At 36.8% G+C, this 9,646-nt stretch overlaps 2 long non-coding RNA genes across 2 annotated transcripts; one reads left to right on the forward strand and one right to left on the reverse strand.

The window, feature by feature from the left end:
• Positions 1–2,165: 2,165 nt before the first annotated feature.
• Positions 2,166–3,333, reverse strand: LOC116714726 (uncharacterized). The gene is made up of 2 exons (XR_004338114.1): positions 2,920–3,333; positions 2,166–2,713 (listed from the first exon to the last, which is right to left on the reverse strand). It is a non-coding gene; the product is annotated as an uncharacterized LOC116714726 (long non-coding RNA).
• A 2,679-nt stretch (positions 3,334–6,012) lies between these two features.
• Positions 6,013–6,973, forward strand: LOC116714732 (uncharacterized). Its single transcript, XR_004338116.1, has 2 exons — positions 6,013–6,219; positions 6,426–6,973. It is a non-coding gene; the product is annotated as an uncharacterized LOC116714732 (long non-coding RNA).
• The last annotated feature ends 2,673 nt before the right edge of the window (positions 6,974–9,646 follow it).

The raw sequence follows: 9,646 nt of genomic DNA on the forward strand, positions 1-9,646 counted from the left end.
GTGGCATTCCCTCCAGGTTGACCGCCATTTTTTCTTTGCTCAGTTTCCCTGAGAAGAAACTTCCTGACTGCCGGTGTAAATGGTGGTATTACAGGCTTCTTTTGGCAAGGGGGCATTGACTTCAGCTGCTTTCCTTGTGTTGTGAGGTTGTCTTTAAAATCTGGGTCCAACTTGTCTTCACCCAGATGCAAAGTTCTCTGATTACAATCTAATTGTGGGTTGATGTGTGAATGGGTGGAAGAAATTTGTTTTGTTTATTGTTGGTTTCTGTTTTAACGTTGCTGTCATCTTTAGATACTTCCACATTAATATCATCATCTTTTACCTTAGCCGTTTTGCTATTTATGGATTCCTTCAAATCCTCGTGTTTTATCCTCTCATTGATGGACATTTTTCTCACCATAAACATTTGGTCTGGGACTTTAACGTACTCTTGATCATTCTGGTTGTTTTTGGTGACTGCCTTTATCTGAGAACTAAAAGATGGATTTTCTCTCTTCAGTTGTCTCCAATCAGCTCTGGGTTCAAAACTTTTTGTCACAGCCTCAGCCTCTCTCTGTGGCTGTGAGAGCTGGGAGAGGTTCCTACCCTGCTGCTTCAAGACTTTATTCACCTGGCAATCTTTTATCATCTGACATTTTAGTAATGTCCTGTTTCGCTGTTTTTCGTCAGCTAATATGCCTGAAGTTAAATTGGTCCTTGCCTTAAACTCTTGCTTATTTCGCTCTATGTCTTCCTCATTTGGAGTTTTTGAAAAATTCCTCACCAGATTATTCTCTGCCACCATCAACTTCTTTTCCAGAGATTTTATCTTGGCCTCAAGAAATCCGGACTTTTCTTTTTCTCTCATTCGTTATTCTTTATGTCAATGTCGTCGATCTTTCTGGACAATTCAAACTCCAGTTTCTTCACTTCATTTTGTTGCTTTTCAACCTTTATTTTGTACGCTGTGAGTTGAGAAATCACTTTTCTTTTTTCCGCCAACATCTTCTCAGCCTGGGAGGCTTTATATACCGGAGCACCCGGAGAAAACCCATGTATTCAGTTTGGAGACACTCCATTTAAAGAGTGTCTCCAACAGTTAGTGAGCGAGAGACAAAGGTAAATTTATATATTTATTTATATATTTATATAAATTTATATATATATATATATATACACACAGTATATATATATATATATATATATATATATATATATATATATATATATATATATATATATATATATATATTTATAGGCCTATACACAAAAGTTTTTATTGCAGAAACAGCCAAGTCTTACAAGCACATTTACTTCTTATACAGTATCTTAGGTGACTAGGAGTCAGTGATTACACTAATAGAAAGAAACAAAAGGGTAACAGAATGACATGAACGTTATATGTCACGTTATAACATGTCATATATTTTTTTGTTTTGTGAAACAGGTGATTATTAATAGAAAATAAAGAAAGCTAATAAACTGAATAACTGGAATTATTGTATGGGGTCTTAATCATTAAATGGATAAATGTCAAAAATCAAACAGGGAGGTTTTCAAGATGGCGGCTTGAAGGACAGTCGGGACGAGGGGCACTGGCGCTTATTTTATTTATTTCTCCAGTTTATACCCTGCAAACAGCGACAAGGCAGTCTCTCTTCGTTGGCTAAATCTGCAATGAGTATTAGTGATTATTTTTTAAGGCCGTCTGAGAACATGCTACGAAGGGAAAACACCGTGACGGAGACGACAGAGGAATCGAGCGGAGAAGCTAATGAGGCTGTTGGTGGTTTGGCTAGCGAAAAGGTTAGCGACTCTGAGAGAATGGATCCGGCTCTTCAGGAGGTGATTCGTGCGGTAACCGGAAACCTTACGAAAGTTTTCGAAGACAAATTAAGGAGCCAGCTTGATCCGATCTCGAGATGTATGCATGATTACCGTGAGCGGCTTCAAGAACACGAGAAGCGCATCACAGAGACAGAATCCCGTATCTCCACTCTGGAAGACGAAACGGCTCCTATCGTCAACAAGCTCAAGTCACTGGAGAAGCAGGTGAAAGAGCTCACGGATCATATGTGTAACACAGTAGAGAAGGGTATAGTATATATTTTAGGTAAATGGGCCAATAGGTTCGGCTATCGGAGCACGGTGGGGTGTTTAAATGACACACAAAGGCAGTTGGATGGATTTAACGAACAACTGGCTTTAGTGACATAAAACATAACATTGACAGATTTACAAGACACACAATTATAAACATAAAATGACACACAATAAAATACATACACTAATAATAATAATACTTGGCCATGTGCTAACTCTCAATTTCAAATCTGTTGGGTGCACCCTGGCAATCCGTACTCTAAAGTGTATTAGTCAACAGATGAATCAAATTACTTTCCAATTCAGATTTAACTCAACATCATTCACAGGAGAAGAATTTCCACCACAGCAGTTTATGTCTGAAATAAAAACCGGTCCAAAAGGTAATGTCCAAAATTCCAGGATAAAATAATAAGAATGAAAAATGTCAGTCAGTGGTCTCACACATAAGCAACTGTGTGTGAAGATGTGAGTGTTAACATGCCTACCACACCGCAGGGTGCAGCAGGACTCCAAATAGGAAAGACGAAATCCGGTTCTTTCTCTGTGTCCAGGTGGGAAGGCTCGCCATCAAGGTCATCGGAGGAATCCACCTCAGGAACAATCCAGCAAAATAAAAAAACCTGACCTGTCAACAGACAGGACCAGCAGAAATATAGGATTTTTATTAAGCTGTTCTAGCTTTAATCCTTTTTCAAACACAATAATAAAACAAAACATTTTACTCGAACTCATCAAAGGTTTACAATTGAATAACTCAAATAAAGGCTATTTTTAACAACAATGTGAAAAAAAAAGACAAAAACCCAAATGAAAGGTTCAGGATATGCTCACCAATCTCAATGCAAAACGTTTGGGACAACTGTATAGAGGCTCCCAGTCCGGATGCGTGGGGCACTAGATAGTGTAACAAGCATTTTTTTTTTATGTTTTAACCTCAATGATATAAGAAAGTGAAATATATTATAGTTAAATTTTACCTCTAGCTGGACGGAGAATAAGGCAAACCAACTGCCAGAAAGAGCCAACGGCTCTAACGGCTCTAACGGCAGTAACTGAAGTTCAGTCTTTATACTCAAACGTTTCCCAGCTTAGAAGTTGGATGATCAAACAGCAAATCTATTTACAAAAAGAGTTTGTTTGCAGTTCGTATATAATACAGTTCGTATATAATACAGTTTGTATATAATACGTTAACTGTCTCAATACATCCGCAGCTCAGCAGTCTCAGTACGTCGAATCTCTCCCGCAAACCAAGAGTCAAGTAAACCTCGCTGCAGCAAACAGAAAGGGGCGGGGACGGACCACTGTCAGTCTCATACCTTATATGGAAATGGGACTATTTCTTTCCGGAAATGAAGGGGGCGCTAGTGACACTATTTCTTGTACCGACCGTGTTATAATAATTATAGTAATAATAACGTATTTTATTTGACAACGCCTTTTAAATAACCCAAGAACACTTTCAACATTAAAAATACAAATTAAATAGTAAAGAAATGGCTACAAAACGTGATATGTCACGTGGTATGTCTGTCACGTGGTAAGTCACTTTTTTATTTTCAAATCTTTATTAAATCTTTATTTAAAATTATATTAGTAACAAACAATCTAGAATGAGCAACAATAAGGAAACATTATGGAGATGTATTTATCTATCCTTACACCCAATCTATCTCAAACAAAAGTAATAAAACATAAATCAAATCAATATTTTGGAGACAAATGTACATTACATTAAGAGCACATTTATCCATCCATTAATTATCATCAATTATCCCTATAGTTGGGTCATGAGGGCTGCTGACCCTGGACAGATCGCCAGTCCATCGCAGATTAAGAAAACAGATATAAACAAATGAAGTTCAAATAATATATTTTGATGTTGTGAATGGTACTCTTAAAATAAATAAGTTACAATCTAAAATATAATAGCCTCTGGCTTATTAAATAAGAACTAGATGGAAAAGAGGTTTGGTCGGTAAAACATTTAGTCAACAATTTTGGCCAACTTAGTACGTCCATTGTGCACTTTTGTTGTTTATTTGCCCAATTTTTTCTTATTATTCACCTTGTGAATATAATTTACAAACAAACCAAAGGACGTCTGAACTTCTAACAAGTGCCATTCAGAAAACTAGAATATTTTTGGTTGCAGGTGACCTGGCTCAGCTGTTATCATTGTTTATCATAATGTCTCATTGGAAACTTTTGCTATAAGGACTCCAGCTCAACCAGTAAACTGATTGGTGTCCCACTATTCCATTTATAAATTCCATATCAATTCTATCAATTGCAATCGATTCATAAAATGAAGACCTTAAATATCCAATTGTTGTAAAACCCAGAGATTAATTAAAACTTTAAATGTAGCTTCAACCTGGAAAGACTCACACAGAGAGAAAGTAGGTTTTAGAAAGTTTATTTGACAAGAAATAATCTTTGGCCCTTGGACCCCGGCAGTAGACACTGCGCTGGTAACCACCAGAGAGAATAATCTTTTTTCTATATGAAAACCTTTTTGAATAAAGTCAATGGTTACATAAATTAACCCAGTATGTAAATTCTAACTATAACTGTCTTCATCTCACCTGCTCAGCCAATCACCTGATCATGTGTCTCCATCCCAGCCTAACGGCGCCGGGCTCATCTCTCTTCATAAAGTCCGGCTCAGGATACCTTTAGTCTTATGTTTGTATTATGACTTTGTAACTGAACAATATGTTTCTGTATGTGCTTACTTTATTACAAAAAACCCAACAGTTGATTCTGTTAAAACATAAACTTAGCTGTATGTCAGGTTTGTAAAGAAAATTTGTATTGATTCCAGTCATTGTTCAAAAAGTGTAGGAAACATTGTATTTACACATATAAAATATTGCAAGTTATTAGCTTTGCTTGCATTTAAAATTTTTAAAACAAGGTTATCCTATTGTTAAATAATGCTGTTACAATATATTTACAACTACTTTATTGGTTCTACTCTCTCCAACAAATTACAGCCACAATGTAACTTTGTGTGGAAACGGCACCATTTCTATGAAAACTAAATAATGCAAATCAACTGAGCTACAACAAAAGGAACATTCAAAAATGTAAATAATATTGAAAGAACACATTATTAAAAAGGATGACTGGCAATCTGTCCAGGGTCAGCAGCCCTCATGACCCAACTATAGGGATAATTGATGATAATTAATGGATGGATAAATGTGCTCTTAATGTAATGTACATTTGTCTCCAAAATATTGATTTGATTTATGTTTTATTACTTTTGTTTGAGATAGATTGGGTGTAAGGATAGATAAATACATCTCCATAATGTTTCCTTATTGTTGCTTATTCTAGATTGTTTGTTACTAATATAATTTTAAATAAAGATTTAATAAAGATTTGAAAATAAAAAAGTGACTTACCACGTGACAGACATACCACGTGACATATCACGTTTTGTAGCCATTTCTTTACTATTTAATTTGTATTTTTAATGTTGAAAGTGTTCTTGGGTTATTTAAAAGGCGTTGTCAAATAAAATACGTTATTATTACTATAATTATTATAACACGGTCGGTACAGGAAATAGTGTCACTAGCGCCCCCTTCATTTCCGGAAAGAAATAGTCCCATTTCCATATAAGGTATGAGACTGACAGTGGTCCGTCCCCGCCCCTTTCTGTTTGCTGCAGCGAGGTTTACTTGACTCTTGGTTTGCGGGAGAGATTCGACGTACTGAGACTGCTGAGCTGCGGATGTATTGAGACAGTTAACGTATTATATACAAACTGTATTATATACGAACTGTATTATATACGAACTGCAAACAAACTCTTTTTGTAAATAGATTTGCTGTTTGATCATCCAACTTCTAAGCTGGGAAACGTTTGAGTATAAAGACTGAACTTCAGTTACTGCCGTTAGAGCCGTTAGAGCCGTTAGAGCCGTTGGCTCTTTCTGGCAGTTGGTTTGCCTTATTCTCCGTCCAGCTAGAGGTAAAATTTAACTATAATATATTTCACTTTCTTATATCATTGAGGTTAAAACATAAAAAAAAAATGCTTGTTACACTATCTAGTGCCCCACGCATCCGGACTGGGAGCCTCTATACAGTTGTCCCAAACGTTTTGCATTGAGATTGGTGAGCATATCCTGAACCTTTCATTTGGGTTTTTGTCTTTTTTTTTCACATTGTTGTTAAAAATAGCCTTTATTTGAGTTATTCAATTGTAAACCTTTGATGAGTTCGAGTAAAATGTTTTGTTTTATTATTGTGTTTGAAAAAGGATTAAAGCTAGAACAGCTTAATAAAAATCCTATATTTCTGCTGGTCCTGTCTGTTGACAGGTCAGGTTTTTTTATTTTGCTGGATTGTTCCTGAGGTGGATTCCTCCGATGACCTTGATGGCGAGCCTTCCCACCTGGACACAGAGAAAGAACCGGATTTCGTCTTTCCTATTTGGAGTCCTGCTGCACCCTGCGGTGTGGTAGGCATGTTAACACTCACATCTTCACACACAGTTGCTTATGTGTGAGACCACTGACTGACATTTTTCATTCTTATTATTTTATCCTGGAATTTTGGACATTACCTTTTGGACCGGTTTTTATTTCAGACATAAACTGCTGTGGTGGAAATTCTTCTCCTGTGAATGATGTTGAGTTAAATCTGAATTGGAAAGTAATTTGATTCATCTGTTGACTAATACACTTTAGAGTACGGATTGCCAGGGTGCACCCAACAGATTTGAAATTGAGAGTTAGCACATGGCCAAGTATTATTATTATTAGTGTATGTATTTTATTGTGTGTCATTTTATGTTTATAATTGTGTGTCTTGTAAATCTGTCAATGTTATGTTTTATGTCACTAAAGCCAGTTGTTCGTTAAATCCATCCAACTGCCTTTGTGTGTCATTTAAACACCCCACCGTGCTCCGATAGCCGAACCTATTGGCCCATTTACCTAAAATATATACTATACCCTTCTCTACTGTGTTACACATATGATCCGTGAGCTCTTTCACCTGCTTCTCCAGTGACTTGAGCTTGTTGACGATAGGAGCCGTTTCGTCTTCCAGAGTGGAGATACGGGATTCTGTCTCTGTGATGCGCTTCTCGTGTTCTTGAAGCCGCTCACGGTAATCATGCATACATCTCGAGATCGGATCAAGCTGGCTCCTTAATTTGTCTTCGAAAACTTTCGTAAGGTTTCCGGTTACCGCACGAATCACCTCCTGAAGAGCCGGATCCATTCTCTCAGAGTCGCTAACCTTTTCGCTAGCCAAACCACCAACAGCCTCATTAGCTTCTCCGCTCGATTCCTCTGTCGTCTCCGTCACGGTGTTTTCCCTTCGTAGCATGTTCTCAGACGGCCTTAAAAAATAATCACTAATACTCATTGCAGATTTAGCCAACGAAGAGAGACTGCCTTGTCGCTGTTTGCAGGGTATAAACTGGAGAAATAAATAAAATAAGCGCCAGTGCCCCTCGTCCCGACTGTCCTTCAAGCCGCCATCTTGAAAACCTCCCTGTTTGATTTTTGACATTTATCCATTTAATGATTAAGACCCCATACAATAATTCCAGTTATTCAGTTTATTAGCTTTCTTTATTTTCTATTAATAATCACCTGTTTCACAAAACAAAAAAATATATGACATGTTATAACGTGACATATAACGTTCATGTCATTCTGTTACCCTTTTGTTTCTTTCTATTAGTGTAATCACTGACTCCTAGTCACCTAAGATACTGTATAAGAAGTAAATGTGCTTGTAAGACTTGGCTGTTTCTGCAATAAAAACTTTTGTGTATAGGCCTATAAATATATATATATATATATATATATATATATATATATATATATATATATACTGTGTGTATATATATATATATATATAAATTTATATAAATATATAAATAAATATATAAATTTACCTTTGTCTCTCGCTCACTAACTGTTGGAGACACTCTTTAAATGGAGTGTCTCCAAACTGAATACATGGGTTTTCTCCGGGTGCTCCGGTATATAAAGCCTCCCAGGCTGAGAAGATGTTGGCGGAAAAAAGAAAAGTGATTTCTCAACTCACAGCGTACAAAATAAAGGTTGAAAAGCAACAAAATGAAGTGAAGAAACTGGAGTTTGAATTGTCCAGAAAGATCGACGACATTGACATAAAGAATAACGAATGAGAGAAAAAGAAAAGTCCGGATTTCTTGAGGCCAAGATAAAATCTCTGGAAAAGAAGTTGATGGTGGCAGAGAATAATCTGGTGAGGAATTTTTCAAAAACTCCAAATGAGGAAGACATAGAGCGAAATAAGCAAGAGTTTAAGGCAAGGACCAATTTAACTTCAGGCATATTAGCTGACGAAAAACAGCGAAACAGGACATTACTAAAATGTCAGATGATAAAAGATTGCCAGGTGAATAAAGTCTTGAAGCAGCAGGGTAGGAACCTCTCCCAGCTCTCACAGCCACAGAGAGAGGCTGAGGCTGTGACAAAAAGTTTTGAACCCAGAGCTGATTGGAGACAACTGAAGAGAGAAAATCCATCTTTTAGTTCTCAGATAAAGGCAGTCACCAAAAACAACCAGAATGATCAAGAGTACGTTAAAGTCCCAGACCAAATGTTTATGGTGAGAAAAATGTCCATCAATGAGAGGATAAAACACGAGGATTTGAAGGAATCCATAAATAGCAAAACGGCTAAGGTAAAAGATGATGATATTAATGTGGAAGTATCTAAAGATGACAGCAACGTTAAAACAGAAACCAACAATAAACAAAACAAATTTCTTCCACCCATTCACACATCAACCCACAATTAGATTGTAATCAGAGAACTTTGCATCTGGGTGAAGACAAGTTGGACCCAGATTTTAAAGACAACCTCACAACACAAGGAAAGCAGCTGAAGTCAATGCCCCCTTGCCAAAAGAAGCCTGTAATACCACCATTTACACCGGCAGTCAGGAAGTTTCTTCTCAGGGAAACTGAGCAAAGAAAAAATGGCGGTCAACCTGGAGGGAATGCCACCGTAGATGAGAAGGGTAAAGTTCCCTCAGGAGAGGTTAATGCCAACAATATATCATAATTTTCTGTTTTAATCTAATCAACTTTTGATTAACTCATTAATTAATAACATGCATCCCTAGTTGTACCGAACATTGTGTTTCTTTCTACGATACACTCTTTAAATGGGATGCATAGGTTTTCTCCGGGTGCTCCGGTTTTCCTTACCATTCAGGAGGAAAATCCCTAATATACTGTATAAGAAGTAAATGTGCTTGTAAGATTTGGCTGTTTCTGCAATAAAAACGTTTGTGTATAGGCCTATATATATATATATATATATATATATATATATATAGCCCCCCAGGAGGCTGGAAAGTGAGCTGGCTTTGCTGTTGCCTAGCAACATTGCATACATTACATTATTCGACTGATGGAATCTGATGATGTCAAAGTGTTATGACATCATAAGGGACAGATGCCTTAAATATTCTGCATCTGAATCAAACCTGCAGATCTCAAGCAGCACAGACGTTGGTTTTTCCATATTGG

Source organism: Xiphophorus hellerii, chromosome 23 (assembly GCF_003331165.1).
Source record: "Xiphophorus hellerii strain 12219 chromosome 23, Xiphophorus_hellerii-4.1, whole genome shotgun sequence".
Classification (NCBI taxonomy): domain Eukaryota; kingdom Metazoa; phylum Chordata; class Actinopteri; order Cyprinodontiformes; family Poeciliidae; genus Xiphophorus; species Xiphophorus hellerii.